The sequence below is a fragment of the Eumetopias jubatus genome, unplaced genomic scaffold (genome assembly GCF_037043125.1).
Source record: "Eumetopias jubatus isolate StellerSeaLion01/CBP00866 unplaced genomic scaffold, mEumJub1_p1.0 scaffold_5, whole genome shotgun sequence".
In the NCBI taxonomy this organism is placed as follows: Eukaryota; Metazoa; Chordata; class Mammalia; order Carnivora; family Otariidae; genus Eumetopias; species Eumetopias jubatus.
Window position 1 is genome coordinate 25,823,974 of NW_028274811.1, and position 26,422 is coordinate 25,850,395.

The following is a 26,422-nucleotide window of genomic DNA, read 5'->3' on the forward strand; positions in this document are numbered from 1 at the left end:
AATTAGAAGAAAAAACAGAAAGATTATCTGGAAAATCCCCAAACATTTGGCAGTTAAGCAACATGGTTCTAAATAACTCATGAGTCACAGTGGAAGTCATAAAGGAAATCAGAAAATATTTTGAATTGTATTTAAATGAAAAGATACATCAAATGTATGTGATGACCTTGACCAAGCGATCAAAGTTTCCATCACCAGTAATAAGTCACGTTGATATCATGTGCATCTAAAATGATGCAAGAAGGGCACATTCTTCTCCAAAACCCATACCTTCATTCTAATCATAAGAAAACATAAGTTTTAACCTAAGTTAAAGGCCCTTCTATAAAATATCTGACTAGCACTCTTTAAAATTATTAATAGCATAGAAAACAAGAAAGGAATAAATGAATGAGACATGATGACTAAATGTACTCTGGTGTCCTGGATTGGGTCTTCAAACAGAAAAAGACATTAGTAGAAAAGCTGGTGAAATCCGAATAAAGTCTTAATCTTATGGTGATAGCAATGTATCACTATTAATTTCTTAGTTTTGAAAAATATGGTATGTAAGGTTGTTAGTATTAGGGGAAACCGGGTGAAATATATATGTGAACTCTCTGTCCTATCTTTGCAACTGTTTTATAAAACCAAAATTATCCCAATATAAAAAGTTTTATTAAAATGTGTGCATGATACAGCCAAAACAGGGCTTACATGGAAATGTATATCATTAAATGCTTATATTAGAAGAAACACAGTCATCCTAACCTTCTACCCTAAGAGTATAGAAAAAGAAGAGAAAATTAAATGCAAAGTAAGCCGAAAGAAGGAAAGTATTGGTAAGTGTAGAAATTAATGGAACTAGAAACAGAAACAATAGAGAAAAATCCATGAAACCAAAAGTTAATTCATGGAAAAGATCAATAAAACAAATTTCTAGTCCAAATATTATTTTTAAGAAAGACATAAGCTACCTTATCAAGGATGAAAGAAGGCCTATCATTTCAGACCACTGTGGCATTAATAAATTCAACTTGGAGGAAATGGAAAAATTCCTTGGAAGACACAAACCACCAAAAGCTCATTCAAGAAGAACTAAATAGAAGACCATTCAAAATAGGGTGCCTGGGTGGCTCAGTCGAGTAAGCACCTGCCTTCAGCTCAGATCATGATCCCGGGGTCCTGGGATCAAGCCCCACATCTGGCTCCCTACTCAGTGGGGAGCCTGCTTCTCCCTCTCCCTCTTTCACTCACCCTGCTTGTGCTTTCTCATTCTCTCTGTCAAATAAATAAAATCTTAAAAAAAAAAAACTATTCAAAACAAAATAAACCAACTCTTTTCTTGAAAGAGCCCTGCACATTAGGCACAACTTAAAAAATAGGGACTAAGAGAGCATTATATTAAATAACTCTTCCCTTAATAATGGTCTGGCCAAAGGACTAAATCTGTAAACAGCACATCATCTTTTTTCCTATGATAATGTAAAAAATAAGTTAAATCTCAAAAAGATACTTTTCACTGTTCTAAATTACCGGATTTTAAACATTTTTATTATATAATACAGCATCACTTAAAGTTTTATTTAAAAGCAATTAAAACCTGCTTTAGGATGAAAAAGGTCCTTAATTTAGAGGGAACAGTGTGTTTCAGCCTATACCCAAATATTTTCCCTTGTCATGGTTTCTCAAAAAGCATGTCATAGATGGTTTTATATAGATGGTATCAATGTTGTTTAAAATCATGGAAGACTGAGTTGGGCCTGCTAATACTGGAGAGAAGAAACTTGAAGGCAAGGATGGTTTAACCCCCGACACTGCTAAGTATTGGATAAGAGATGACAGTCGGAGGAGTTTAGTTCTTCTCAGTCACCAAAGTCACAGAACCAGTGGGTCAGGGCCCTGCTACTTTAATTTCTCTTTGACCAAAGGTCTCAACATCAGAAACTTTTCACTACTTAAAAAGCTTGTTGAAGCAACTGATGAAAACTTCTAAGAAGAAACACAGAACATCCCTAAATACAGCAATGTCTTATTTACATCCAATGGACTTAGGTTTCCAAAGAGGTGAGGGGAGAGGAGAAGAAGAAATAATTAACCAGAATAATCCTACACTAATCAAAGTGTATTCCAACAAAGAAAACTGGGCACAAATGGGTTCATTGTGGAGTCTACCGAACATTTAAGGAAGAAATACTAGCAATTCTAAACAAACTCTTCTGCAAAATGGAAAAGAAAGAAACACTTTCTAACAAATTTTATGAAGTCAGCATTACCCTAATAACACAAACAATTAAAAAACTTACATGGAAAAAAAACTATAGACCAACATTCTCCATGAACATGGACACAAAAATCTATAACAAAATATTAGCAAATCAAATCCATCAATATATCAAATGGATAACATCATGACTAAGTGGGGTTTATCCCAGGAATAAAAGGTGAGTTCAATATTTAAAACTTAATTAATGTAATTCATAACATCAACAGACCAAAGAAAAATCCCATATGATTGATTACATCAGTATTCAAAAAACAGCATTTGGGCACCTGGGTGGCTCAGTTGGTTAAGTGACTGCCTTCAGCTCAGGTCATGATCCTGGAGTCCCTGGATCGAGTCCCGCTTCGGGCTCCCTGCTTGGCAGGGAGTCTGCTTCTCCCTCTGACCCTCCTCCCTCTCATGTGCTCTCTCATTCTCGCTCTCTCAAATAAATAAAATATTTAAAAAAAAATAAACAGCATTTGACAAAATTCAACTTCCATTCACGATAAATACAGCAAACGAGGAAGAGAAAGGAATATTCATAATCTGACAAAAGTGATCTGCATAAAACCTTTAGCTTATACCATACTTAATGGTAAAAAACTGAATGTTTTTCCTTAAGACTGAGATTGAGACAAAGAGATTTCTATTCATCATCATAATGTAGGTCCAAGCCTGTGCAGTAGGGTAAAAATATTAAATAAAAGACCTATAGATTGGAAACAAAAAATAAATAAAATTGTCTCTATTTGCAGATATCCTAGTCTACATGTAAAATTCTGAAGAATTTATAACAAAGCTACTAGGATGAACTAATAGTTATGCTAGGTCACAGGACAAAAAGTCAAAATAAAAAAAATCAATTGTATTTCTATGTAGTACCAATGAACAAGTAAAATTTAAATTAAAAAAAGTACCACTTTTAACAACACAAAAACATGAAGTACTTAGGCATAAATGTAACAAAATATGTGAAGGTTCTGTATGCTAAAAACCACAACAACAAAAATCTGATAATATCAAAGAAGACCTAATAATGGAGACAGTGTTCATGGATTTTAAGGCTCAATATTGTTAAGATGTGAATTTTCTCTCAATTATAGATTCAATATAATTCCAATCAAAATCCAAGCACACACAATTAGTTGTATTTCTATACACTAGCAATGAAAATCTGAGAAGGAAATTAAGAAAACAATTTCATTTAAAGTAGCATCAAGAGAATAAAATACTGAGAAATAAATTTAGCCAATGAGGTGCAAGACTTATGCACTAAAAACTATAAAACATTGCTCAAAGAAATTAAAGACTTGGGCACCTGGCTGGCTCAATCAGAAGAGCATGTGACTCTCGATCTTGGGGTCATGAGTTTGGACCCCACGATGGGTGTAGAGTTTACTAAAAATAATAAACTTAAAAAAAAGAAATTAAAGATTTAAATAAGGTGAAAGATATCTCATGTTCATGGACTATAAGACAATATTGTTAAGATAGCAATACTTCCCAAAGATAGCAACAGATTGAGTGCAATCCCTATCAAAATCCTAATGGCTTGTTTTGTATCAACGAACAGCTAATCCTAAAATTCGAACGGTATTGCAAGGAAACACAAATAGCCAAAACAATATTCAAAGAATTGGAGGACTCACATTTATCAATTTTAAAACTTACTATAAAGCTACAATTATTAAGTAGTGTAGTACTGGCATAAGGACAGACATATAGATCAGCAAAATAGAACTGAGAGCCCAAAAATCAATCTATACATCTATGGTCAGTTGATTTTTTTACAAGAGTGTCAAGACCACTCAATACAGAAAGGATAATCTCTTCAATAAATGGTGCTAAGATGACTAGAGATCTACATGCAAACAAATAAAGATAACCCCTTACATTACAAAATTAACTCAAGATGGATCAAAGACCTAAATATAAGAGCTAAAACCATAAAACTCTTAGAAGGAAACACTGAGGCAAGTCTTCATGCTTTGGATTTAGCAATGGCTTCTGAAATATGATACCTAATGCACAACTAAAGAAAACTAAAGAAAAAAGCAGATAAACTGTATTTCTTTAAAATTTAAAAACATTTGTGCTTCAAAGGATGCCATCAAGAGAGAAAAAGACAACACAGAGTGGGAGAAAGCAAAGAAAATATTGGGTCTAATATCCAGAATATATAAGTAACTCCTACCAGTCAATGGTAACAAAAAACAAGTACCCAAAATAACAAAAGACAACCCAATTTAAAATTAGGCAAAGGACCTGAACACCCAATTCTCTAAAGAAGACATACCAACAGCCAATAAACACATGACAAGATGCTTAACATCATTATTCATTACCAAAACACAAATCAGAGCCACAATGAGATATAACTTCACAGCCACTAGGAATGCTGTAATTTTGTTGAAAGAGGAAAATAACAAATGTTGGTGAGAATGTGGAGAAATTAGAAGTAAAATGGGCAGCAATTGTGAAAAATACTTTGGTGTTCCTTAATAAGTCAAACATAGAATTATTACATGACTTGGTAATTCTACTCCTTGGTATATAATCAAAGAACTGAAAACAGGTGGTTTTTTTGTTGTTGTTTTTTAGATTTTACTTTTATTTATTTGAGAAAGAGAAAGGGAGAAGCAGACTCCCCGCTGAGCAGGGAGCCTGATTCGGGGCTCGACCCCAGGACCCTGGGATCATGACGAGAGCAGAAGGCAGATACTTAACCGGCTGAGCCACCCAGGCACCCCTGAAAATAGATGTTTAAACAAAAACTTGTACATGAATGTTTGTAACAGCACTATTTATAATAACCAAAAAATATGAACAATCCAGATATCTGTCAACTCATGATTAGAAAAATAAAAGGTGACATATACATATGTGTTTGTTTCCTAGGGCTACCATAACAATTACCATAAACTGGGTAGCGTAAACAAGAGAAATTTATTCTCTCACAATACAGGAGGCAGAAATCTAAATTTAAGGCCTTAGCAAGCTACACTCCCTCCAAAGTCGCCAGGGGAGAATCCTTCGCCTCTTCCAGCTTCTATTGGCTCCAGGCATTCCTTGACTACCTTGACTACAGTGCTCCCATCTCTGGCTCTGTCTTCACATGGCCTTCTCCTTCTCTCTGTCTTCTCCTCTTCGGTCTCTTATAAGGACGCCTGTCACTGGATTTAGCACCCAAAAGATAATCTAGGATGTTCTCATCTTGAGACACTTAATTTATCTGTGATAACCCTTTTTCCAAAAAATGTCACACTCACAGGTCCTGGGGATTAAGATGTCATAAATTTGGGGGGGCACTATTCAACCCATTATATTATGCAATGAATTATTATTCAGCCATAAAAAGAAAGGAAGTAGTGATACATCCCACAACATGGATAATTTTGAAAACATTCTTCTAAGTGAAAGAAGGCAGACCCAAAAGGCTACTCATATGATTCCATTTATATGAATTTTCTAGAATAGGCAAATCCATAGAGACAGAAGGCAGATTAGTGGTTGCCAGGAGCTGAAGAAAGGGGAAAGGAGGAATGACTGTTTAATGAGTAATGGGTGTCCTTTCGGGTTGATGAAAATGTTCTAGAAGTGGATAATGGTGGTGATTGCACAATCAATTGTGCATTTTTAAAATGGTAAAGATTGTTATGTATATTTTAAGACCAAAAATATCTCATAATCTTTATTTGTAGAAATCAATAAGCTGTTTGTAAACTTTACATGGAAAACTAAAAAAAAACTAGCTGTAGTAATTTTGACAAAACAGAACAAGGTTGCAGTCCTTGCATTAGAGGACTCCAAAGACTAACTATAAAGCTACAGTAGTTATGATATTGTGGTATTAGTGAAATATAAACACATAGATTAATGGAAAGGAATATAGACCAGAAATAGATGTATATATCTATGGTCAGGGTATTTCAACAATGTTTCAAAGGCATTTAATAGAGAAAGAAAACTGTGCTCAACAAATAGTGCTAGAATCAGAGGCCTGGGTGGCTCAGTGGACTAAGCATCTGCCTTCGGCTCATGTCATGATCCCAGGGTCCTGGGATCAAGTCCCGGGCTCCTTGTTCAATGGGGAACCTGCTTCTCCCTCTGCCTGCCACTACCCCTGCCTGTGCGCACGTGTGCGCTCTCTCTCTCTGACAAATAAATAGAATCTTAAAAAAAAAACAACCACACAACCAAATAGTGCTGGAACAACTGGTCATCCATAAATAAACAAACAAACCTCAATCCTTACCTCACACGACACACAAAACTGGCTCAAAATGGATCACAGACACAAATGTAAAACTAAAAGTATAAAATTTGGGCAAGGATATATAGGAGAAAATTTTTGTGACCTTTCATTAGTCAAAGATTTCTTGATTAGGCAAAGATGTAACACAAAAATCATGATACACAAAAATAGTAAACTAAACAAAGTAAATACTGGGAGAGGTTACTTGTAAAATATTTATGATAAAAAAAACTTGTATCCAACATACATAAAGAAATCTAAAAACTCAGTAAGAAAATAAACAACTTAATGTTTAAAAAAGCCAGAAGAGTTGAATAGATATTTCACCAAAGAAAAAAAACAGAAGGCAAATAAGCACATGAAAAAATACTACCATTAATCATTAAGGAAATGGAGATGATGAGATACCACTTCACAGCTATAATGACTGAAATAAAAAGTAAAATGACAATACCAAGCACTGGCAAGGATGTGAAATGACTAGAATTCTCTTATGTTGCTTGTGAGAGTGCAAAATTATTTTGGGAAAAAAAAAATCATTGTGGGAAATAGTAGGGGCATTTTTTTAAAATAAATATACAACACTTATAATACAACCCAGTAATCCTGCTTATTGTTATTTACCTAAGAGATGAAAATTTATGTTTACACAAAAACTAGCATGCAAATATTTATAATGGCTTTATTCATAAACACTAAAAACTGGGAACAACCCAACTAGTGAATCAATATACAAATGGAGGCACTTCCAAACAATGGAATACTATGCATTAATCAAAAGGAACAAACTTCTGATACAGCATAGATGAATATTCAATACATTATGCCAAGCAAAAGAAGCCAGGCTCAATAAATGACGTTCTGTATAACTGCATTTATATAAACCTCTGGAAAAGGCAAAGCTGCATGGATGGAAACAGACCGTGGTTGCTGACAAGGGTTGAGGCTGGGAAGAAAGACCAGCTCTAAAGGGGAATGATCAGGGAATTGTTGGGGGTGAGGGAACTCTACTATGGAACTACAATTCTGGATACACGACCCCATGCATTGATCAACTACCACAGAACCACACATTACAAAGAGTTAAGTTTTACTATATGAAAATTTAAAAACAACCAGCAGGATATGGGAAGAAAGGTGAACTTCAGACTACAACAAATTAATCTAACTTAGTGAAACTTATGATTATGGCTACCTTATTAACTGTATTATACATGAATAATATAACTGTACTGAAAGACATGGAGAACAAAGGAGCAGACCTAAGTCTAGAAAACAGTGTTTTGACTGGATACTGTAATGTTGAAGATAAAAAGAACTGTATACAAGCACTGTACTGGAATATGGTTGGTAAACTTTGTTTCTCAAAGGGGTTTGGGTTAGCAACTCTGAAACGACTTTATTTGTATACCAGAGTTGCACAAACCAACAGATTGTGGGTAATAAGTCAGGATTTTTACTGTTGGAAAAAGAAGGTGGGATAAAGCAAAGGGGAGAGCTAGTATGAACTCTGTTGTTTGGAACAGAGTTGGAGTTATCAATATGCATTTATGTATTTTAATATGCAAATGAATATAGATGTGTGTGTTTACATGGATTAGTCTACCTACATTTATTTTCTAGCAGTAGCTATGTAAAGCCCTAGGAGTGAGGACAACTCAGCAGTAATGAGCACATTTAGTTCCCATATCTTTGCTTGAAATACACTTCTCCAATTAAAAGGATCATGACTCGGGGGCGGAGCAAGATGGTGGAGGAGTAGGAGACCTGGATTTCGTCCGGTCTCAGGAATTCAGCTGCATAGGGATCAAACCATTCTGAACACCTACGAACTCAACGAGAGATCGAAGAGAAGAATAGCAACAACTCTCTGAACAGAAAAGCGACCACTTTCTGGAAGGTAGGAAGTGCGGAGAAGTGAATCCAAGGCGATATTTGGGAGGATAGACGGCGGGGGAGGGGGCCTCCGTCGGCCACTTCTGGCAAGTGTTAGAGCCGCGGAGCACAAAATCGGAACTTTTAGAAGTTGGCTCCGCTGAGGGACGTCACTCCAGTGGCTAAGCGGGGGGTGGAACCCTCGCGGGACAGTGTGGTCTCAGGACCCTCGGGGTCACAGAAAGACCGGGGGTGCCTGAGTGCGGCAGAGCTCCCAGGTATCGGAGCAGGGAAGCCGGCTGCAGAGATGGAGCCAAGGCGCGGGCTCTCAGCTCAGGGTTGCCATAAACCATGATCCGCAGCACAGTCGGGTCACTGCTCCTCCAGCAGGGACCCAACAAGCGGCAGATCCGGGGAGACTCCCCTTCCTCTCCCCAGAGGAGCAGCGGGAGAGCGCACCGCAAGGATCTGCTGGGTTTGGAGACTCCACACGGGGTCGGGTGCCAGAGATAGAAATGCTCGGTCACAGGCCGGGTGAGCACGGAGTGTGGCCAGAGACTGGGGAGACAAGAGTGATTGACTGCTTTTCTCTGGGCGCACACTGAGGAGTGGGGCCCCGAGTTCTCGGCTCCTCTGGGGCGGAGATTGGAGGCCGCCATTTTCACTCTCATCCTCCAAAGCTGTACCAAAACCTTGCAGGGAACAAAAGCTCCTGAGAGCAAACCCAAGCAGATTACTTAGCCTGGACCCGGCAAGGGTGGGGCAATTCCGCCTCCCGCAAAGACATTTCGGAACCATGGCAACAGGCCCCTCCCCCAGAAGATCAACAGGAACAGCCAGCCAAGACCAAGTTTAACAATCAATGAGAACGGGAGAACTCCAGCGCTAGGGGAATACTGCACAAAGAATTCATGGCTTTCTAACCATGATTCATTAGTCTTTCAAAGTTAATTTTTTTAACTTTTTTTTTGAATTTTTCTTTTTCCCTTTTTCAACCAACATCTTATCAATCCCTTTAAAAAAAAAAAAACATTTTATTTTTCATTTTTATTTTTCATATTCTATCCCTTCATAGTAGTTAACCTTATTTTTGGTATATATATATAAGTTGTTCTCTCTTTAAAATTTTGAGATACAGTTTCCTCTAACAGATCAAAATATACCCTAAATCTCTAGTGTATGGCTTTGGTCTAGTCTCCTGCCTGATCACATTCTCTCCCTTTTTTTCCTTTTTTTTAAAATCTTCTTTCTTTTTTCAAACAACTTCTTATCTTATCAATTCCTTTTCTAAAATCTTTTATAATTTTCATCTTTACAGTCATCTTCCATCCCTTGATTGTATCAACCCTTATTTTGTACATATCTTTCTTTTTTTAAAATTTTAGGAGGCACTTTCTTCTAACAGACCAAAATACACCCAAAATCTAGTGTGTGGCACTGATCTGTACACTAGCCTGATCATATTTGATCATACTCTGGTTTTTCTTTTGTTTTGTTTTCTTCTGTTTTTGTTTTTATCTTTATCTTTTTCTTTTTTTTTTTTCCTCTTTCTTTTTTTCTTTCTTTCTGTTTCATCTCCCCTGGTTTCAGGTCCTTTCTGATTTGCTTAGAGTATATTTTCCGGGGACGTTGTTAACCTGTTAGCATTTTGTTCTCTCATTCATCTATTCTCCTCTGGACAAAATGACAAGATGAAAAAAATTACCTCAACAAAAAGAACAAGAGGTAGTACCATCTGCCAGGGACCTACTCAATATGGACATTAGTACGATGTCGGACCTAGAGTTCAGAATCATGATTTTAAAGATACTAGCTGGGCTTGAAAAAAGCATGGTAGTTATTAGAGAAACCCTTCCTGGAGAAATAAAAGAACTAAAATCTAACCAAGTCGATATCTAAAAGGCTATTCATGAGGTGCAATAAAAAATGGGGGCACTAACTGCTAGGATAAATGAGGCAGAAGAGAGAATTAGCGACATAGAAGACCAAATGATGGAAAATAAAGAAGCTGAGAAAAAGAGAGATAAACAACTACTGGATCACGAGGGCAGAATTCCAGAGATAAGCGATACAATAAGACGAAACAACATTAGAATAATTGGGACCCCAGAAAAAGAAGAAAGAGAGAGAGGGGCAGAAGGTATATTGGAGCAAATTATAGCAGAGAACGTCCCTAATGTGGGGAAGGAAACAGGCATCAAAATCCAGGAGGCACAGAGAACCCCTCTCAAAAGCAATAAAAATAGGTCAACACCCCGACATCTAATAGTAAAACGAGTCTCAGTGACAAAGAGAAAATCTTGAAAGCAGCTCAAGAGAAGAGATATGTAACCTATAATGGTAGAGACATTAGATTGGCAACAGACCTATCCACAGACCCTGGCAGGCCAGAAAGGACTGGCATGATATATGCAGAACACTAAATGAGAAAAATATGCAGCCAAGAATACTATATCCAGCGAGGCTGTCATTGAAAATAGAAGGAGAGATAAAAAGCTTCCAGGACAAACAAAAACTAAAGGAATTTGCAAACACGAAACCAGCCCTCCAAGAAATATTGAAAGGGGTCCTCTAAGCAAAGAGAGAGCCTAAAAGCAGCATAGATCAGAAAGGAACACAGACAATATACAGTAACAGTCACCTTACAGGCAATACAATGGCACTAAATTCGTATCAATCAATAGTTACCCTGAATATAAATGGGCTAAATGCTCCAATCAAAAGACACAGGCTATCAGATTGGATTAAAAAACAAGACCCGTCGATATGCTGTCTGCAAGAGACTCATTTTAGACCCAAAGACACCCCCACATTGAAAGTGAGGGGGTGGAAAACCATTTACCATGCTAATGGACACCAAAAGAAAGCTGGGGTGGCAATCCTTATACCAGACAAATTAGATTTTAAAACAAAGACTGCAATAAGAGGTGAGAAAGGACACTATATCCTACTTAAAGGGTCTTTCCAACAAGAAGATCTAACAATTGTAAATATCTATGCCCCGAACATGGGAGCAGCCAATTATACAAGGCAATTAATAACAGAAGCAAAGAAACACATTGACAACAATACAATAATAGTGGGAGACTTTAACACACCCCTGACTGAAATGGACAGATCATCTAAGCAAAAGATCAACAAGGAAATAAAGACTTTAAATGACACACTGGACCAAATGGACTTCACAGACATATTCAGAACATTCCATCCCAAGGCAACGGAATACACATTCTTCTCTAGTGGCCATGGAACGTTCTCCAGAATAGATCACATCCTAGGTCACACATCAGGTCTCAACTGGTACCAAAAGATTGGGATCATTCCCTGCATATTTTCAGACCACAATGCTTTGAAACTAGAACTCAATCACAAGAGGAAAGTCGGAAAGAACTCAAATACATGGAGGCTAAAGAGCATCCTACTAAAGAATGAATGGGACAACCAGGAAATTAAAGAAGAATTAAAGAAATTCATGGAAACCAATGAAAATGAAAACACAACTGTTCAAAATCTTCGGGATACAGCAAAGGCAGTCCTAAGAGGAAAGTATATAGAAATACAAGCCTTTCTCAAGAAACAAGAACGGTCTCAAATACACAACCTAACCCCTACACCTAAAGGAGCTAGAGAAAAAAAACAGCAAATAAAGCCTAAACCCAGCAGGAGAAGAGAAATAATAAAGATCAGAGCAGAAATCAATGAACTAGAAACCAAAAGAACAGTAGAACAGATCAATGAAACTAGGAGCTGGTTCTCTGAAAGAATTAACAAGATTGATAAACCCCTGGGCAGACTTATCAAAAAGAAAAGAGAAATAACCCAAATCAACAAAATCATGAATGAAAGAGGAGAGATCAAAACCAACACCAAAGAAATACAAACAATTATAAGAACATATTATGAGCAACTATATGCCAGCAAATTAGATAACCTGGAAGAAATGGATGCATTCCTAGAGGTGTTTCAACTACCAAAATTGAACCAGGAAGAAATAGAAAACCTGAACAGACCTATAACCACTAAGGAAATTGAAGCAGTCATCAAAAATCTCCCAACAAACAAAAGCCCAGGGCCAGATGGCTTCCCAGGGGAATTCTACCAAATATCTGAAGAAGAATTAATACCTATTCTCCTGAAACTGTTCCAAAAAATAGAAATGCTAGGAAAACTTCCAAACTCATTTTATGAGGCCACCATTACCTTGATACCCAAACCAGACAAAGACCCCATCAAAAAGAATTACAGACCAATATCCTTGATGAACACGGACGCAAAAATTCTCACCAAAATACTAGCCAATAGGATCCAACAGTACATGAAAAGGATTATTCACCATGACCAAGTGGGATTTATCCCTGGGCTGAAGGTTGGTTCAACATCTGCAAATCAATCAACGTGATACAATATATTAACAAAAGAAAGAACAAGAATCATATGATCCTGTCAATAGATGCAGAAAAAGCATTTGACAAAGTACAGCATCCTTTCTTGATCAAAACTCTTTAGAGTATAGGGATAGAGGGTACATACCTCAATATCATAAAAGCCATCTATGAAAAACCTACAGCCAATTATCATTCTCAATGGGGAAAAGCTGAGAGCTTTCCTCCTAAGGTCAGGAACGTGGCAGGGATGTCCACTATCACCACTGCTATTCAACATAGTATTAGAAGTCCTAGCCACAGCAATCAGACAACAAAAAGAAATCAAAGGCATCCAAATCGGCAAAGAGGAAGTCAAACTCTCACTCTTTGCAGATGATATGATACTGTATGTGGAAAATCCAAAAGACTCCACCCCAAAACTGCTAGAACTCATACAGGAATTCAGTAAAGTGGCAGGATATAAAATCAATGCACAGATCAGTGGCATTTCTATACACCAGCAACAAGACAGAAGAGAGACAAATTAAGGAGTCGATCCTATTTACAACTGCACCCAAAACTGTAAGATACCTAGGAATAAATCTAACCAAAGAGGCAAAGGATCTGTACTCAGAAAACTGTAAAATATTCATGAAAGAAATTGAGGAAGACACAAAGAAATGGAAAAACGTTCCATGCTCGTGGATTGGAAGAACAAACATTGTGAAGATGTCAATGCTACCTAGAGCAATCTACACATTCAATGCAATCCCCATCAAAATACCATCCACTTTTTTCAAAGAAATGGAACAAATAATTCTAAAATTTGTATGGAACCAGAAGAGACCCCAAATAGCCAGAGGAATGTTGAAAAAGAAAAGCAAAGCTGGCGACATCACAATTCCGAACTTCCAGCTCTATTACAAAGCTGTCATCATCAAGACAGTATCGTACTGGCACAAAAACAGACACATAGATCAATGGAACAGAATAGAGAGCCCAGAAATGGACCCTCAACTCTATGGTCAACTAATCTTTGACAAAGCAGGAAAGAATGTCCAATGGAAAAAAGACAGTCTCTTCAACAAATGGTGTTGGGAAAATTGGACAGCCACATGCAGAAGAATGAAACTGGACCATTTCCTTACACCACACACAAAAATAGGCTCCAAATGGTTGAAAGACCTAAATGTGAGACAGGAGTCCATCAAAATCCTAAAGGAGAACACAGGCAACAACCTCTTCGACCTCAGCCGCAGCAACTTCTTCCTAGAAACATCGCCAAAGGCAAGGGAAGCAAGGGCAAAAATGAACTATTGGGATTTCATCAAGATAAAAAGCTTTTGCATAGCAAAAGAAACAGTCCACAAAACCAAAAGACAACCGACAGAATGGGAGAAAATAGTTGCAAATGACATATCAGATAAAGGGCTAGTATCCAAAATCTATAAAGAACTTATCAAACTCAACACCCAAAGAACAAATGATCCAAACAAGAAATGGGCAGAAGACATGAACAGACATTTTTCTAAAGAAGACATCCAAATGGCCAACAGACACATGAAAAAGTGCTCCACGTCGCTCGGCATCAGGGAAATCCAAATCAAAACCTCAATGAGATACCACCTCACACCAGTCAGAATGGCTAAAACTAACAAGTCAGGAAATGACAGATGTTGGCGGGGATGCGGAGAAAGGGGAACCTTCCTACACTGTTGGTGGGAATGCAAGCTGGTACAACCACTCTGGAAAACAGTATGGAGGTTCCTGAAACAGTTGAAAATAGAGGTACCATACACTCCAGCAATTGCACTACTGGGTATTTACCACAAAGATACAAATGTAGGGACCCGAAGGGGTACGTGCACCCCAATGTTTATAGCAGCAACGTCCACAATAGCCAAACTGTGGAAAGAGCCAAGATGTCCATCAACAGATGAATGGATAAAGAAGAAGTGATATATATACACAATCGAATATTACGCAGCCATACAAACTAATGATGTAATGTATGGTGATTAACATAACAATAAAAAATTTAAAGTAGAAAAAATGAGATCTTGCCATTTGCAACAACGTGGATGGAACTGGAGGTGTTATGCTGAGTGAAGTAAGTCAATCAGAGAGCGACATGTATCGTATGACCTCACTGATATGAGGAATTCTTAATCTCAGGAAACAAACTGAGGGTTGCTGGAGTGGGGGTGGGGTGGGAGGGATGGGGTGGCTGGGTGATAGACATTGGGGAGGGTATGCTATGGTGAGCGCTGTGAATTGTGCAAGACTGTTGAATCACAGATCTGTACCTCTGAAACAAATAATGAAATATATGTTAAAAAAAAAAGAAGAAGATAGCAGGAGGGGAAGAATGAAGGGGGCTAAATCAGAGGTGGAGACGAACCATGAGAGACAATGGACTCTGAAAAACAAACTGAGGGTTCTAGAGGGGAGGAGCATGGGGGGATGGGTTAGCCTGGTGATGGGTATTAAAGAGGGCACGTTCTGCGTGGAGCACTGGGTGTTATGCACAAACAATGCATCATGGAACACTACATCCAAAACCAATGATGTAATGTATGGTGATTAACATAACAATAAAAAATTTAAAGTACAAAAAAAAAAGGATCATGGCTCATAGGAGAACTTTGATTCCAGAGCTGAGGCAGGGGAAATATAAAATGAGCCTGGAAGGTCTTTTGGTGCTCGAAAGTAACAAAGTGCTTAAAAAACTGGAGGCATATTGAAAGAGCACAAGAGGCAACCTGAAAAAGCTCAAAAGGGACAAAGCTGGAAAAACTTGGGCAACAAAATATGCAACAAAAATACTGGAGTAGAGCATAGAGAATAAAATAAACTATGACTTCATAGTGATATACAGAAATGACTGAATACGCAAAGAAATGAGGAAAAAGAGAGAAAAGATCCCAATAGAAGAATTCTAATTAACAAATGTAAAAGAAATGAGGAAAATAGAAAATCATCATTAGAACACTACAGGAACGACTCTCATAGTGAAGAACCACCAATGAATGCATAAATTAGCAGTTGAAAAGTTTAAAGAAGAATAGGATATTTGCAAAGTCTCAAGGTATCTCCCCCTAAATATTTAGTAATTCCAGGAAGAAAAATAGTACCTCTGCAGTGGAGAATCCTAACAGACACCATCTTAAGCAAGCGATCAAGGTTAACATCCCCAGTCACCCATACTGACACCACACACTCCCCGACAGGGAGCACAAGGAAGAGGGACAACACCTCTGGGACACCCTTCCCAATAAGGCATAAAGCCCAGTCTCATCCTGAGAAAGCCACAGACAGATGCGAAACACAAAATGAAGGACACTTTACAAAATAACCAGGATTATTCAAAATTGTTAAGGTCACTTCTGAAAGACGAGGAATGGCTGAGGAGCTATCACCGACTAAAAAAAGCTAAAGGAACAAAACAAATAAATTAAATGTGGTAGCCCAGACTGGATTCTGGAACAGAAAAAGGATAGTAGTGAAAAACACCTGAATAAATTCATTACTGTGATCAATAGTATTGCACTCAGGGCAATGTCTTTGCTTTAATAATCATCTAACAGTTATGTCAGATGTTAACATAAGAGGAAGCTATACAGTGCATACAAATGCTCTGCACCATTTTTGTAACTCTTCTGTAAACCTAAAATTACCTAAAAATGAAAGCTAAAAAAATAAGGTAACAATGGCATATAGATTGAGAGAGAAATATAGAAACTGAAAACATTCGATGGGCCTTGTATAATCTAAGAAGTAAAAGTACCGAGTAATATTAGGATTTGGTAAATCAAAAATGCATGTCATACTTTCTAAGGTAACCACTTAAAGACCAGTTAAGAGTTTATAACTTCCAAGACAGTAGAATGAGAAAATGGAATAATAAAATAAAATGGAGGGATGCCTGGGTGGCTCAGTCGGTTAAGCATCTGCCTTAGGCTCAGGTCATGATCCCAGCGTCCTGGGATGGAGTCCCACATCAGGTTCCTTGCTTGGCCTGCTTCTCCCTCTGCCTGCCGCTCCCCCTGCTTGTGCTCTCTCTCTCTCTCTCTCTGACAAATAAATAAGTAAAATCCTTAAAAAAATAAAAATAATAAAATGGAAAGTTAAAAGAAGGTAAAGATAAAAAAAATAGAGACACACACACGTGAACAGGTGGAAAGAAATGAAAGCACTTAGGAAAATAGTAGATTAAAAACCAAATGTATGAAAAATTAAATTAATTGAAAGTGGACTAAATGCAAAACAATGTAAGACTGCATTAAAATATCCAACTATATACTGTTAATAAGAGACACAGAGAAAAGACAAAAAGTTTAAAGTGAAAGAATGTAAAATGAGCTACCTGCAAAATACGAACCCAAGAAATCTGATGAGACCATGCAGGTATCAAACAAGGTGAACTTTAATACAAAAATTACTACTAAAGATAAAAATGATAAATGCATCATAATGATAAAATTAAATTCATGTGGAAGATTTAACAATTCCAAATTTGTATGCACCTAACACCATAAACTCAAATATATACAAAGCAAAAATTAACAGAAATATAACTAGAGAAATCTGCAATGATACTGGGAGAGCTTAACCTCTCTCAGTAACTTACTCAGAAAGCAGATAAAAAAATCAGTAATGATACAAAATATCTGAACATGATTTACCAACATAACCCAATTGATGTATGTGGAACATTATACCCAAAGCTACACAATACACATTATTTCTAAGTTCACTGTGAATATTTTCAAAACTTAACCACTGCTGGATCATTAAGCAAACCTTAAGAAATTTTGGAAGACTGAAAACAGACAGATTATATTTTCTGGTCAAAATATAATTAAATTAGAAATTAGTAACAAAGATTAAAAATCCCACAAATTTGGTAATTAAGAAATATGCTTCTAAATAATCTATAGGTCAAAGAACAAAACACATTGAAAATAAAAAATATCTTAGACTGAGTAACAGTAACAATGCAATACATTAAAACTTGCAAGGTGCAGCTAAAGCCAGGCAGCCGAAAGCTAGAGGCCAACGTATTGATTAGTTTGGGGGTTACTACTGAAGTTTTCTGTCTGCATCTTTTCCAGTCCTCTGGCTAAAGGAAGCAGGCTTCTCTCTGGGCTTTTTGTCTGTTTGTATCTGTTGGCCTTCCAAGTTGCTGGCTTCTCCAGCACCGAGTATGAGAGGTATGAGGCAAAAAGAAAACCCAGGGAGCTCACTGCTGTATCATTCCCTGTCCCAAGGTTCCTAGCTGGTCTGCCTTCTTCTCCCAACACTTCAGAGTATTCTAGTGTTTGTTTTTTCTTTTTCTTAAAGATTTTATTTATTTATTTGACAGAGAGAGAGCACAAGTAGGCAGAGAAGCAGGCACAGGGAGAAGGAGAAGCAGACTCCCCACTGAGCAGGGAGACCGATGCGGGACTCGATCCCAGGACCCTGGGATCATGACCTGAGCTGAAGGCAGACGCTTAACCGACTGAGCCACCCAGGTACCCCTTCTTATGTTTGTTTTCAATATCGTGTCCAGGGTTTTCAGCTGTACCTACAGAGAGGAAAAGGGAAAACTACTTCTGTTCATCTTTCCAGACGCAAAAGTTTCCCATAAGGGGCTTTTAAGGTACTGACTTTACTGTCTTCTTTCTTAACGTGGTGGTGGTTACATGGGTGCTCACCTTATTATTCTTTACGCTTGTATGATTTATGTATATCCCTGTGTATACATTCCACAATTTAAAAATAAGCAGCACTGTAAGCATTACAGTTCTCATAATCCTCTGTGAGGCAAGGAGGAATCTCTCTGTTCCACTGTGCAGCAGGGACACTCAAACTTGGAAAACACAGAGCATACTGGACCCAGGTCAAGAACCCAAGGCCAGGGCTCTTAACCACTAAGGCATTTACTACTCAAACTCAGATGGCCTCCACAACGAATTAAGAAATGTTAAATCTGGTAAAATTTCTGCACTCTTAGAATCACACCTAAAATAAGACTCTTCATGCAGAGACATTTTATTTTTTGGTTAAAGCAGCAACCACTAGAAATGCCAAATAAATAAATGTGTAAACAAGGTAGAAGTTGGATTCACTAAAATATATTACAAAGACACTACGAGGTACTAGAAAGCTTGACTCTACAGGCACCCTGACCCTGTCCTCTGGATACAGATAGCGCAGGCTAACCAGAGAGTTTGCCAGATCAGTATGGACTCAGCTCACCTGGGACCTGCCCTAGGCTATCTTCCCTATGCTCCAGACATTCACTTTTCCAAATTCTCACCTGACTGGGGCTAGAACACAGAAAGGTATCTCTCACACTAGACTCAAAGATGTGGGCTTAGAGCCAAGACAGAGAAAGGACAAAAAAGAATGTCAGTCAACTTCTGTCAATCCACATGGCCTCAAGAACTCTTGTCCTCGCTCATGGAACCACCTACTGGAAACTGTGAACAGGGAGAAAGTGTATTACAGTCTTGTCCTTCAGTAGCCAAGACTGATTCCTCCTTCAACCCAGGTTCTGTGCTGGGTCCTGGAATCAGACTTGAGTAAGATACTATCTCACATCCCAAGTTGCTTATGAGCCAGTGAGGAAGACAAAAAGATAATTATATATAATTCTGACAGTGACACAAGACAGGTGTGTAGGGTTGCCATGGGAGCAGAGTCCAGGATATCTCGTGAGGTTAGAGAAGAAAAGAAGACCCCAGGGCTGGGACATGATGCTGCACAGGAGTTATCCAGGGGAGAAGATGGATATACCAGATGATTCCTTTATCAAGGGGGTCCAGGAAGTGGGAACAGGATGAGAAAGACATCAAGGCATGAACCACCCTGGTGTGTATCAAGGACCCCAAGCAGCTTGTATTACTGGGGAAGAACTGAGATACAGAAGCTAGGGACAAGGAAGCCTGTCAGGACTGTGGAAGGCCTGGACATCAACCTCAAGACCTGTGGGCCAGCCGACCCAGTGTGTGTGCTGTGGGCAGCAGAGGCGCTGAGCTGGCCAGCACCGTCTGTCACCTAAAGCTGGGCCTCCAATCCACGTGAGCCACAAGTTCGTTCCTTAATGCAGACTCTTCCACAATGAATAATAAATGGATTTTACTCCACTAATGAAGTCATAGTACTTTAAGACTATAAATTAACATTTAAGTTTTTAAAGTAGTAGATGTAGTTAGTTGAAAAACTAAAACAGTTCTCCAAGGCAATCTCCTACCTTCTCTTTCCACCCCACTTCCCCACTTAAAGAGCATATTCAACTTTTTAACATGTTTTTTCTGATACTTACCCTTATTTTACCTTTTCTAAAAAAGATTAATTTATTTATTTTAAAGAGAGAGAGAGAGCATGAACTGGAGGGGCAGAGGGAGAGAGAGAATCTCAAACAAACTCCACACTAAGCACAGAGCCCAACAAGGGGCTCAATCCCACAACCTTAAGATCACGACCTGAGCTGAAACCAAGAGTTGGACACTCAACTTACTGTGCCACCCAGGCGCCCCATCCTTTTTCTAAACACAGTACTAATAATGCTATTTCTTTTATTTATTTCTTTTTAAAGATTTTATTTATTTATTTGACAGAGCAAGAGAGGGAGAGAGAGAGCACAAGTAGGGGGAGCAGCAGAGGGAAAGGAAGAAGCAGACTTCCTGCTGAGGAGGGAGCGCAGTTCAGGGCTGGGTCCCAGGACCCTGAGATCATGACTTGAGCTGAGGCAGACGCTTAGCCGACTGATCCACCCAGGTGCCCCTAATAATGCTAATTCTTGACTTTTAATTTTAGATCTTATATATTGATGGTCTACCATGAAAGATGGAGATGTGGAATTTTTTACACCACTCCTAAAATACAATTACCCCTTCTCATTCCCCAATAGTTAAATGATGAGTTTTAATTAAATTAATATTCAGTGCTTATATTATGATGTCACATAAATGTTGCTCACACCTGAGCCACCTAATATAGTATACTGACATTTCTTGTACAACCTTTTCCCCTGAAGGCAGCAATTGCCTCATTTTCTTTTTCATTTGCTTAATTTTCTGCAAATCTATCATTAGTACCCCTAAAACTCTCTAGGAGGGTATAAACTCATCTCATTGTAATCACTTCCTGTCACATCCTGGTTCAAGCTTCTCCAAGGCTCTCCACAGCTGCTTCCAGAACAAAGCTCCAGCTTCAGCCTCTGCAGTTTGGTCCCAGCCTTGAGCCTTACCTCCTGGCCCCTGTGCCATAGGTCTTCCCCTATCCAGTGACAAAGGCAATTGGTCCCACACCTATGATGCCAGTTTTAGCTTGTGCCTTGTTCCATGGAGGCTGAACTTGCCTAGGTCTCTCTGTCCCCTCTCTGATTCCAGCTCTTCCCCACTGCTCCCTCACCCTTTGCTTATCACATTCAAAAGTCTCCACCAGACTCCCATAGTATCCTCAGAGTACTCAAGGGGCACTCAATCAGTTGTCTTGGTACTCTCAAACCAAGACAGAGCTGGATATAGAGCTGATGGATGGGAAAGGTTTCTAAAACAGTTAGTGTATGCGGTACCTGGCTGGCTTAGTAGTGGGAGCACATGACCTTTCATCTTGGGGTTGTAAATTCCAATCCCATGTTGGGTGTAGAGATTACTTAAAAAAATAAAATCTTAAAACAGTTATTGTAGAAAATTCTACACAAGTAAACTGTTTTGGCTTTATAAGAACTTGGAAGCAGTTTACTTCCACTTCAGAATCTAAGACCAACCACCCAAGCCCAGTCAGAGACCACCATGCCTAACCTCACATCTTAGACCAGTCACCCACTTACGGGTCCCAGCACAGGGCAGGCAGTCTGTCTCACTAGGTGGTCACCTTTCCCACTCTGCAGAAGGTTATACCAGAACATAGCTGTCCCCAGAAACAAATGGCCTATCAGAACACATCCTAGAGCCGGTTTTGAGGGAACAAATCAGAGAGGGTTCTTGGAAGATGCAATTTCTGAACTCCATGCCATAAGTGATGAGCATGGGATTTGTTTTTATTCAGGAAAAGTCTTTACCTACACATATACCCACCACCCCAGCTCCACGTGGTCTCTGGGACCTAACCATGGAGTGCTCCTGAAATGCTATCCTGAAAGAAAACGCTCACTTCCTTGTGTACAAGAGGACAGAGCTCTGGAAGACCAGGAATACTGCCCAAGCAGCATCTACCTCTCATTATTATGATGAATATCTGGAAACTGACTTGTCCTTGAAGGAACTCCTGTTCCTTCTCCCAAAGTAAAGACCACAAGATCAGAGTCTAGGCCATTAGTTCCTGAGGCCATCACAGTCATAGTCAAATAAGGCAAGGAATGGGGGAGGGAAATGGACAAGGCCTGAGCCCTGAAGCAACCAATGACCTACAAAGAATAGAACTTACCTTCTTGGGCCAATGATAGCCCCTAGGTGTGGGAAGACAGAGGCACCACCAGCTTCAACATCGCTCATCTGGGAACACAAAGCACAGTGGCTATGAGGCCCTTAGACTGTCCATGCCACCTGATTTGGGGACGTGGCATGCACCATGCTATTTTTCTCCCTTACCAGAAATGGCCAGGCCTTAATAACGATCAAGTCGGGCAAGGGATTTCTTGCCAGTGACTCTGAGGCCCTTCTCTTCCAAGAAGGGAGAATTATTTCCTAGAACAACAGGTTGGTTTCTGTTAATACTTTCCCCGTAGGTCCTTCTGCCCAGCCCTAACTTCCCTACCTCTGGAAGCTCTCAACCTGGCAGAGGTGCTCATCTTTTGCTCCACAAGGACTCATGAACACCTACTATGTGGTAAAATAGTTCCCAACCCTGGCACACAATGACAAATAAAACAGGCACATAACTTCCTGCCTCATATTTGGAGCTCTCAGGCATACATTATGGTTCTCAACTTTGCTTCTGCCCTGACACACTCTGTCTGAAAGGACTGGCCACTGCAGCCATATACATGGAAAGGGGTCTGGAGACTGCCAGAGGAAGACAGTGAGGCTAGTGATTTCTACTAGAGTCTGACCTCTAAAGGAGTCAGTGGCAGGGTCCCAGTGGAGGATATTTAAGCCAGCACTCATTCTACACTTCTCAGCCAGCTAATATATTCCTTTAAAGGAGCATTATCTGGACTGACCCTCATTCAGCCCCCATGAACCTAGCATTCTCAGAATTCACATAATATTTGTGGGTTGTAGTAATTTCAGGCCCCTAGTTGGTCAAGCCCTGCTGCTTTCCCTTTCTTGTGCTGGTACCTCTGCTCTACAACTCACTTCTGCGGGCCTTAAAGATAGGCCTCTTAGCTTTCTTCCAACTGCCTCTTCCTTGGGATCCATGAGAAAGGTTCTATAGGTACTACTTGGCCCACTTTACCATTCCCTGAGGCTTGGCAGCAAGAACTAGCACCCAGAGAATCACTTGGTCACACTATGTCTGTAAGTGCCCCAGGAGAAGCTAATCCAACACTGCCTTGCCAGTACTACTTGAAAAGAAAGAATATTTTGGACATATATTAACTCATGTTCTTCTGCCCCTTGCAATCTAGAGCTTCTCCCTTTCACTGCCTCCTTTCAGCCAATCAGCCCAGAGCTCACACAATGAAGCCTATGTAGACAGGGTGATGAGCTATCCAGATGCTTCTTTCTGGATTAAAATACTCATTTTTGAAGCTGCTGGGATTATCAGTTGCTAATATGTCCCTTTCCGGACATTGCTCTTATGTGAAGAGTTATCACCTATAGTTATCCAACATCCCTGGGGAGGGCCTGCATTCAGTGTTTGGCCTAGGTACCTTGCTACATTTAAGGCAATTGTAAGGGGCCTTCCGAGTTCAAGAGCTCCTCCTGGGACTAACTGAGGTCTGTGTTCCAACTGCCTCATGGTTCACCTTATTGGACTGTCCAACTCTATTTCTCTCAGTGCCTTAAAGGTATTATTCCCGAATGCAAATCTCCAGTTTGGAGTCTATATCTAGGCAAACTGACCTAAAATCAGTTGGTACCAAATGGTCCTTAGACACAGATTCTAAAATGGGGTTTTGGCACTGGATCATCTTCTTGATTGCTCACAGTGAAGACCCCATCAATGGTGATAGATGGAATACTGATATTCCCTGATATGATGTAGTGGTATTTGTCCAAACTTTTATGATGGTAAATTGGAATGGGATACCTGTGGAAAGGAATGCACTGGCTGGTGCAATATTCCAGGTGACTGGGAGATACAGGGGTGTGGTAGACAAATTAATGTCCTCACCACAGATGTCCATTTCCTACTCCCTGGGATCTGTGACTATGTCATACTACTCAGCAAATGGGACTTAAAGTTGCAGGTGGAATTAATGTGGTTAATAAAATGACTTTAAGATAAAATTATCCTGGATTATCCAAGTAGGTCTAATGTTATCACAGTGATTCTTAAAATGTGGGAAAGGGAGGCAGGCAGTCAGAGTCAAAAGAAGATTTTAAGATATTATACTGGTGACTCTGAAGACAGAGAAGGATGCCAGGAGCTAAGGCATTCAAGAAGCCACCAGAAACTGCAAAAAACGAGAAAACAATTGCACAACAATGTGAATATATTTAATACTACTGAACAGTACAATTTAAAATGGTTAAGATGGTAAATTTTATGTTATACAATGTTATCTTACCACAATTTTCACAAAAAGTAGGAAATGAGCCTCCAGAGGGAACAAAGAATACAGACTTTACAGATTTAATTCAGAAAAGTCATTGAACAACAAAACCTAAAATAAGTAACAATAAAAACAAACCTGGGGGTTGGGGAGAGTCTGGTTTGCATAGAAGCCACATTATATTCCTTAAAATGCCCAGTTTTCAAAAAAATTACTAGCTATGCAATGAAACATGAAGATGGCCCACACACAGGAAAAAAGCAATCCACAGAAACTGTCTCTGAGGACTAGGAAAAGACTTTAAAACAGCTACTTTAAATGTGCTCAAAGAACTAAAGGGAACCGTGTCTGAAGAACTAAAATATGATAATGATATGTCATCAAATAGAGAATAGCGATAAAAAAACAAAAATTATAAAAAAGGACCAATCTTGAAATCTTGGAGTTAAGTTCAAGGAGTGAAATTTTAAAAATTAATTAGAGGGTCTCAATAGCAATATAAGCTGACAGAAGAGAGGATCAGCAAACATGAAGAAATGTCACTTGAAATTATCCAGTCCTAGGAACAGAAAGAAAAGAATGAATTAAAATTAAGAGAGCCTCAGAGACCTGTGGGAAACCCTCCAAAGTCTTAGAAGGAAAGAAGAGAGAAAGGGACATAAGGAATATGTGAAGAAGGGGCACCTGGGTGGCTCAGTTGGTCAAGCGTCTGCCTTCAGCTCAGGTCATGAACCCAGGGTCCTGGGATCAAGCCCCATATCAAGCTCCTTACTCAGCGGAGAGTCTGCTTCTCCCTCTACCCCTCCCCACTGCTTGTGATCTCTCTCTCTCTCTCTCTTTCACACACACACACACACTCTCTCTCTCAAATAAATAAAATCTTTTTTAAGGAATACATGAAGAAGTAATAGCCAAAAACTTCCAAAATTTGATGAAAAACCGTAAATCTACACCTCCAAGAAACTAGTACAAAAGTGTCCTGGAAGCAGAACACTTAAAGAGGCATAAAATTCCCTACACTCATTTTATAATTAATGATTTTTTTCCTACTTTATCTTGGAGACAACAGGAAATTCACACACGTGACTATTGCTCATTGTACTAAAGTAGACCACCCATGTCCGCTTTCTAAATTGTCATCACGTACTGCAATAAACAGAACAAATGGTCATGCTCAAAAAATTCCTGGAAGAAAAGTCCTTATCCAAATCAGCTGAGGTCTCACACTGATTAAGAAATGCCATTGTATTTTTTTTAATGCTTAAAAAAAAGAATAAAATTCCTTGTTCAAATCAAATTTGTTTGGTTTTGTTTTATTTTTGTTTTTTGCCCATCAATGATGCTATTTTTAAAAGAAGAGAGTGGATATCTTCATATTGTACCAACCTCAAATTGGGTAAAGTATGAAAGAATTTTGACATTGCCAGTCATTTCTTTTCAAAAGGAATATGTAAGAATGAGTCAGAAATCTTTCCTCTTTGAAGCAATCACCACTTATGAGCAAAATTCTCTTTGGAATTTTGAAATCTTAAAAAGCAGTGCAAAAATAGATAGCTGAGTATTATCTGATATAATTTTGGCTAGAGGAAGAAAGACAGTAGAAAAATGCCTGGTGTAAGTATCTAGGAATCTTGAGGCTTTTTTCCCTCATTGCTTATTTTAAAAATTAGCTCAAAAATCAAATAATTATTGGGGTGCCTGTGTGGCTCAGTCAGTTAACTGTTCGACTCTTGGTTTCGACTCAGGTCGTGGTCTCAGGGTCATGGGATTCGAGCCCCACGTTGGGCTCTGTGCTCAGTATGCCGAGTCTGCTTGAGATTCTTTCCCCTTCCCCCCGCTGCTTCTCCCACCACTTGTGCTCTCGCTAATAAATAAAATCTTTTAAAAAATCAAATTATTATTTTAAGAATTAAAAAATTAGTCTTAGTCCAGAAGAGGAAATCACCCCTCACTGGCAAAACAAATGGTTCTAGGTCTTTACTCTTTAATGGACAGACTGATAACCAAAAGAGCAATAGAATAAAGAG